At 35.5% G+C, this 8,114-nt stretch overlaps 1 non-coding gene across 1 annotated transcript; it reads right to left on the bottom strand.

Moving 5' to 3' along the window:
• Positions 1-1,865: 1,865 nt before the first annotated feature.
• Trnar-acg lies at positions 1,866-1,938 on the bottom strand. Its single transcript has one exon. It is a non-coding gene; the product is annotated as a tRNA-Arg (tRNA).
• Between the last annotated feature and the right edge of the window lie 6,176 nt (positions 1,939-8,114).

The raw sequence follows: 8,114 nt of genomic DNA on the forward strand, positions 1-8,114 counted from the left end.
AACATTTGTTCTGTGTCTTCGTGGATTAGGGTATTTGACTAAATCTTATCATAGAAATGTGTTTAGTCAGACATTATAATATATAGAAAACATTGAATCTGTATTTCTCATTTTATTGCAGTAAAGAATATAAACAGCAAAAAAACATGGGAGTGTGGGCTAAAAACGTCACTTGCTAGTAAAAATGTTTCCATAAGATTATAAATCACTGTATCCCCTTCATTTATTGTACGAAATAAAAGAAACAATACGTATCCCATAGGTTTTGAAAATCTGCCTAACAGACTAAATAGTGTTAATTGTCAAATACTCCATTTATCTGTAAAATGCACGTTTTGAAAAAAAATATGTTTATCAGTTGTCTTGTACTTATAACACAAGTTTAGCTTAGTTTGACACTAGATGGCGTTGTGTGAATGTTATGGAGTATATTCTACTTCTTTATATATGTATATAGGTTGGTTATAACAAATCTCATAAGATGCATCGTTGCGCCATTCTGTCTCTCAGATTTGTATCTTCATACATTGGACTCGTTTAACCGTTCATGCCTGAAAATTGTACATTGATATAAAATGGAATTGATTGCATCGGATTTGTGGACCGCAATGCAATCTCCTTCAAGATAATTGAAATGTTATCTCGTCTTTGTATAAAAGACTATAGAAGTCAGATTTGATTCTTCGATCAGATTGATACCTACGACTACGTTTTATTGTTCTTTTTTATTAGGATGTTTAGGTTTTATGTAGGCCTTTGGGCAGCAGTAAAACTCACAGGGCTTAATAAAAAAATGACGAATTTAGTCTAAAGAACTTAAATTGTATTAAACTTCCACCAACGTAATATCACTATTGCAAAAATATACCTTATCCCCAATAGCGTATAAGATTCCATTTCAAGAGCGTATAATCTTTAATCAGTACTCAAAGATCAGGGTTATCAGGAAAATATAACATTTCCTTGAATGCATAATCCCTTATCAGTACCAGTTCTAGAAACTCTTAAAGAAGTATCATGCTCAATGTAAGAGCGAGATGGCGCTATACATTGCACACAGCGTCTCGCTTCCACAGTGGCACGGCCCAATTAAGGAACTCGTTCTAACTTCGCAGTACATAGGAAATGTTATGAGGAAGAAATGCTATCGAAAGCTCAGCCATTATCTTCGTGAAGCGGGTTTCATTGCCGGATCATAATACGGAATAGTAAAACTTTTTTATGATAATTCAATCATTTGTGTGCAAACGCTGGTGATAATGATATGTTTGCTAGCTTGCAAGTCCTTCGCTGTGGAAGCATGGAAGCGAATGATTCTCCTTCCTTTTTCAGAATATACCTAACTAGCTGTTGCCCATAGACTCGGGCGCTACAAATCTAACACGCCGACGGGAACATAAAATCTGGATAAAAGCTATCCTATGTGTTAATCCTGAATATAAACTATGCGTGTACCAATTTTCATCTAAATCCGTTTAGTGGTTTTTGCGTTAAAGAGGCAGAACGTTCGTACATCCATACATACAAAGTTTCGCGTTTTATTATTTAGTAGCATGTTGAATAGATATCGTGTTTTGAACTTCGTATAGCTAAGCTACCCCGATCAATACGCGTGTGTTATCCTTTATTAAATTAATAATTATGTATCCTCTTTTCAAAGGAGGATTTGTAATTAAAAAAAAATGTATATGGTATAGTTATATTATATAATTATACTATGCCATCATCATCATCATCCGAGCTTTTTGGGTACCAGTTGAACAAGTTATAAATCATATTTAACAATTTAGTCATATTTTACTATAAAAATATCTCCAAAGGCGAAAAAAATGTATTTTTTTAACAAAACGTCACCGGCTGTACAACGACCCTGCCAGGATTCGAACCTGGAATCTTCTGATTCGTAGTCAGACGCGTTATCCATTGCGCCACAGGGCCTTGATACAAATTAGTCAAATTTTAGATTACATACAAAATGTAGATTCTTTTGTTCAACTCAATGTATGAGGTCTAGAGCGGTTCCTATGCCAAATCCATATGAATCATTAAAATGTACGCTAGCCCAAGAACGGGTCGACCAATTAGGGATTTTCTTTTGTGAGTGTGAACTTAAGGAATTTCTACGACAGGTTTTAATAGTTGAAAAATGATTGATTTTAAGGGATGGTAATGGAGGGGTGTGTCAAGGCTACATTTTATCCCGGCATTCCCACGGAATCGGGAAATATCGCGTGCTACCAACTGAAGTCCACGCGGACGAAGACGCGGTCAAAATCTAGTTCTTAATTACTTGTAATAGTACTTTTCTAGCTTCTGACTACCTGTAACGATTGTCAGATGTTTGAATAACAGAAGGGACCCACAATTTTACGTGTCTTCCGATAATCGGAATATATTATGTATGTACATATATAGTATTACTAGCTGTTACCCGCGACTTCGGCCCCGTGGGTAGAAGGTATAAGTTATGATTTATACCTGCCCTTTTTTTGTCACATTTTCTTTTGTATCTTCGCTCCTATTAGTTGCAGCGTGATGGTTTATACCCTTAAGCCTTCCTCGATTAATGGTCTATTCAACATAAAAAGTATTTTTCAATTTGGACCAGTAGTTCCTGAGATTAGCGCGTTCAAACATACAAACAAACTCTTCAGCTTTATATATTAGTATAGATTTATTGAATGTGCCAAGAAGTAGGCGTGGAGCCTTCTACAACGTCTTAAAGTAATCTTATATAGGGTGTGAAATAGACATACCGCTCTACGCCGTGTATTGCGCTGTTAGGCTTCCGCAACCAAAATAATATTACATTTATGCGTCGTGGTACAATTGGTAAGGTTAGAAGAAGGTTTATTTTTTGAAGACTGACAATTAACTTCGAAGATAGATCTCGATGCCCTGCAATAGGGATGACGACTTTTTTTTTCCAGTGTCCTTCGTGTAGCTTTTAGGGTTCCGTACCTCAAAAGGAAAAAACGGAACCCTTATAGGATCACTTTGTTGTCCGTCTGTCCGTCCGTCTGTCCGTCCGTCCGTCCGTCCGTCCGTCCGTCCGTCCGTCTGTCAAGACCCTTTTTCTCGGGAACGCGTGGAGGTATGAAGCTGAAATTTATATCAATTACTCAGGTCTACTGTCCCTTGAAGCTGTGAAAAAATCAAACTTCTAAGCCAACGCAATCAAAAGATAAAGCTGTTTATGCCGCAAATTTTCGACACTTGCAAGGGAATCAAAACCTACAGGGTACTTCCCGTGAACTCAGAATCTTGAAATTTGGTACGAAGCAACGTCTTATAGCATAGATAAAGGAAAAATTACGAAAACCATACATTTTTAGTTACATCACATAATATATAACCTTGCAGGTTTGTACGGAACCCTCGGTGCGCGAGTCCGACTCGCACTTGGCCGGTTTTTTGTATAACAATGGATACGTATTTTTTAGTTTGTCCCTCAAACATAAATTGACCAAATTAAAGTGAATGAAACTTACGCGTGACGTCACGATTGAGTATAAATTTACTCTATCGTTACGTCTGAACTTTAAAGCAGTTAATCTTTGTCAATTCTAGTTTTTCTGAAAAAGGAAAAAATATGTATCTCATACTTTTCAATTATCTAACTGAGGGACTAACGAGATTTTTTCTTTTTATACCCAGTCATCATCCCTATTGGGGAGGCCTATGTCCAGCAGTAGATGATGACGAGACGACGATCTAAATTATGTTAGTTTTTAACGGGATAAGAGCCTATTTTTCAATCATCAATTAACTTCTAAAATAATAAATATGGCGGTTTGACATTTTTTCTGTACGAAAGCTGTCAAAAGCTCAGGCACTTAGATGAATATAGGCTGATGATGATGTGGGCTAGACGATGATGAGTATAAATGTTCGGAAGCGCTATTTCATCGAAAACTCAGGTTATCTTAAATAAAGCCAGAAAAAGTATAAACAATGTACCTATACATTTTATACATTTTCACGCTTGTATAGTGGAACTTTATCTAGTCTAGATAGATTTGTGACTTATGAACCGGTAAATATGTTTACCTACGAAAGAGCCTCATATGTTATAAACGAATTTTAATTAATTATTAGTACAAGACTACCTAGCATATTTGTTTCAGTTGGCTTATTCTTCATCCAACTAGCAAGTTCATCTAATCAAAAGTTATTTGAATCAATGTTTAAACATTGCCACGACTTCTTTTACTTATAAGTTTGGAGATTATAAAATTCTTAACATCGCTAATTCGCGCTTAAGGGTCATCGTTACTTTCATTTATTTACCGAAGCGTATTTATCGGGATTGCCCCGCTAGTTATATGTAGACCCAACTGAGGTCCTTTATTATCACGAGTCGAAGATTTTTAACTTTTATACACCATTGAGAGGTTAATTAATGTTCTACTACTGTTCTATCTTGTCTAGCAAATCCTACTTCACAAATATGTATCTAAAGACTGCTAAGGACAAAACAAGGCACTTTAATTGACGAAATTAGATTATTTTCTATCAAAGCATTGCAAGCAAGCAAGATGGAAAAAAAACAGAAAAAGGGAAAGTCACTCTCTTTATGCAGTGAAATACTAACTTTTTTTTTATAATAACTATCGTGAGACTGATTCATTATTAAATGATGTAACGGTTTACTCACGCGTATTTATCAGGGTAGCCCGACTAGTTTCGGACCCATCCGGAGTCCTTAATCATGAGCAGACGCGGCGGGATCGCGAGTCGAACTGTCGGTAGTCGGGCTACCCCGATAAATACGCGTGAGTAAACCGCTACATCATTTTATAAGAAATACTAACTTGATAAAATTTGAAATACATAATATAACAGACGAAGAAGCGTTTCAGGATACTGCTTTCTTAGATTTTTTACCCCATTTTATTTGTCGTTTCACTTTTATTGAACACATTCAGTACCCTCGAAAAGCCATTAAAAGTAAATTGATCGCGATTAAAATGTGAAAGAAGCGTTCCTTCCGAACGTTATTGAGTTTAAAAGAAGTCTGTATTTCACACTGTATTTTCGACAGAGCGAAGTGTCTCTTAGGCGGCTCAACAGATAATAAGCAGAAAACCAATGGTAGTAAAATTATGTAATGTAGAAAATCTTTTGATATGACGTAAGTATATAGAAAAAAAAGAAACTGTGGCCTTCGAGCCCGCCCGGTACGAATCGAAAATAATCCCCGCGGATAAAAACTAAACCGGTCATAAACTATCTGTGTGCCGAGTTTCATCTAAATCCATTTAGTGGTTTTTGTGTATAAGAGGAACAAACATTCATACATAGAAACATACACTTTAATAGGGTTAGGATTTAATATTAATTTTGAGCTTATTCTTTGATGGCAAAACGGTACTTATTGGAGAGACTTTATGAGTCTCCAAAACTAGCAAAGAAAGAAACGAATTGCGTTACTAACATTCACAAAGAGCCCTACAGGGTCACCAAATAGCGTCGCATGAAGCTCAAATTGTTATCCCAAATTACTTATTTTGAAACTTTCCTTAATGTAAAATAGATCAAAATTTTGTTCAAAATATTTTCAACTTTGTTCGCTTTCCCTTCGTCTTCTCTTATATGTAAGGAGCTTCGGTAAAATACCTATTGACAAAGATAAAGACTGAAATAGGAATTAACGCTGTACGCATTGAACCTTCTAGCTTTCCTGTTCGATGTGTTTTCTATATACCTTTTTGCACAGTCCGTACATTAAATTTGCATAATTCATTGGATTCTCACCTTGACGATTATGTCAATAGGGGAGCAAGCCTTACACTAGGAATGTCAGAATATCCAATAAATATTTATTACATAGTCAGAAAAGCGGGATTCTCATAAAACTGGTAAAATCATGTTTGTCACTAACAAGAGCTACAAGAGAAAGTTAATTACAAATTAAGAAACTTTCAAATATCAAAGTTGAAAAACTCTTATGATTAAAGGCAAAAAGTCTGTGACTCAAATGCCCTTTTGAATGTCACATTACAATGGACTGCACCCCAATTCGTCCAACCTTCACCGCTTCCTAAGTGCTTTTATTGCGAGAAAAGAAACGGCATTACAAACTCCCCAATAAAATACATAACCTATATATTATCATAAGATTAGGACGAAATTCGTATTTCTTTTTCTTAAACCGCCATTTTAAAATCGCGCAAATAGAATTAAAAAGCCTCATCGATGTTTGAACGATAATCTGTTTTTCTTGAGCCTATTTGAACAGAAAGCTGTATTGTTCACACTTGACTAGTTTTTGTAATTTTAGCTACGTAATCCCCTAATATATGGATAACAACTATAAGCGTGACCAGAAATGTTAATTCAAGCGTATTATTGGCTATTGCCTAGATTATAGTTCTCAACCTTAAAATTCTGAATTCATACACTTCTGTTTTTGCTGCTTTTGTCCAATTATTAGGACGACCACTCGATATAGAAGACAAAACAGGATTATGACGGTGATGACGGATAAGAGCAAGAAGAAACACCAGACAAAAAAAGAATAGCCCCAGCATATTGGGTTATCCAAGCCTGTTCAAAGGAAAATCTATGAGCAGCTCAGGGCAATTCAAGGCTGATTATGATGTCCAGCAATAAAAAAGTTCTCACGCACTAAGGAATTGAATCCTTGTGTCACCAATTGAACTCGCGACACCAATTGATGAGCGCGAACATCAACAACTCGGCTAACAGCCATTTCCCGTGATTTCTGCAAGTTTTCTGCTTTGTGGAGTTTGCCTTTCTGTTTTGTTTTATCCTCATTTTTATTCTAACCTAAATCTACAGAGAAAAGTAGGACTTTATTCGGTATCCTTAGGCTGGATGCGAAATGCCAATGCCTCAAAAAGCGAAATTTTGAAGGAACTGCGTCCATCATAGAGTCCAGACCATGATAGAGTCGTGTTGAATTATGTCTTCCCATAATCGTCCCACTTTGAGAATCGCTGTCCTAATTAATGTGTATTGGGAGTTTACGCTTGACCGTAACATTATCACGGTTAACTGCACAATGGATTGATCCCTGTCCGTCTAATGTCTACTCACAAGCGGTATTAATTAGTTCACAGCCGATTACTATGGTTACTAGATTAAGGAAGACGGAAAAACAGATGTGACTAAAATTTTCTTTTAAAGAAGCAATGCAAGTCGATATTCCTATAAGTTTTATTTCAAGAGGAAACAAATTTTATTTTCCAGACACTTTTGAAACTCGACATTTGGTACTTGGTTCTAAAAAGTAATTCCTATGAAGGACCGGCTAGAAACTCATGCTTAAACATGCTTTAGCATTAGAAAACTTTATACAGATCTACAAAAATGAAAATATCAGATTAACATTTTTCATTTTGCAGCGTAAGCAAAACATTAAAATGAAACAGTAAGTTCAAATCCATTTGTGACGTCACTTTTTATCTACGATTGCCTTCGATGCTTTTAATTATCTTATTTAATTAATGAGAAAAAAAACACGTATCCAATCTTTAGAAACTAACTAGATTTTATTGTCAAATATGTTACTGCGCTTGCAAACTTGCGACTCCAAAGATTAGGCAGTTAATACAGTAATAATAGTAGTTCTACAAATAGTATTACAGAAGATTTATTAACACCATCACCTGTTAATAATAGCTTGCTAGTTAAAAGGGCACTTTCAGGCGCTACTAACCTTTATCCTTTATGGAGTAAATGGCAATAAAACGTTAGGGTTAGTGACATAATCAACAATCCTTTGGAGTTTTATAGGAAAAGATTTACTTTGGATCGTAACGACCCAGGTTAGGACGCAGTGGGTTTGGGGTGAAGCAGTTTATTTAGGAAACGAAAGAAGTATGATTATTAGTGTAAATATGTTTATCAGAAATCTTGAATGGTAAGATCACTGTTTATATATATATATATTTGTGAAAATTTGTAAAAATAATCCGATCTTTTGTATTGATTTTTTGATGTCTTACGACGGAATTTGCCCGTGTATATGATTTATGGGAGAAATTCGATGCTTTTTAAATTGAATTCGTCTGATAAACAATAGAAATGCTTTGTTATATTTAAGTCTGGTTAACAATGTCGAATGCGTCTCCTATTTTTGATTATCT

The sequence above is a fragment of the Trichoplusia ni genome, chromosome 3 (genome assembly GCF_003590095.1).
Source record: "Trichoplusia ni isolate ovarian cell line Hi5 chromosome 3, tn1, whole genome shotgun sequence".
In the NCBI taxonomy this organism is placed as follows: domain Eukaryota; kingdom Metazoa; phylum Arthropoda; class Insecta; order Lepidoptera; family Noctuidae; genus Trichoplusia; species Trichoplusia ni.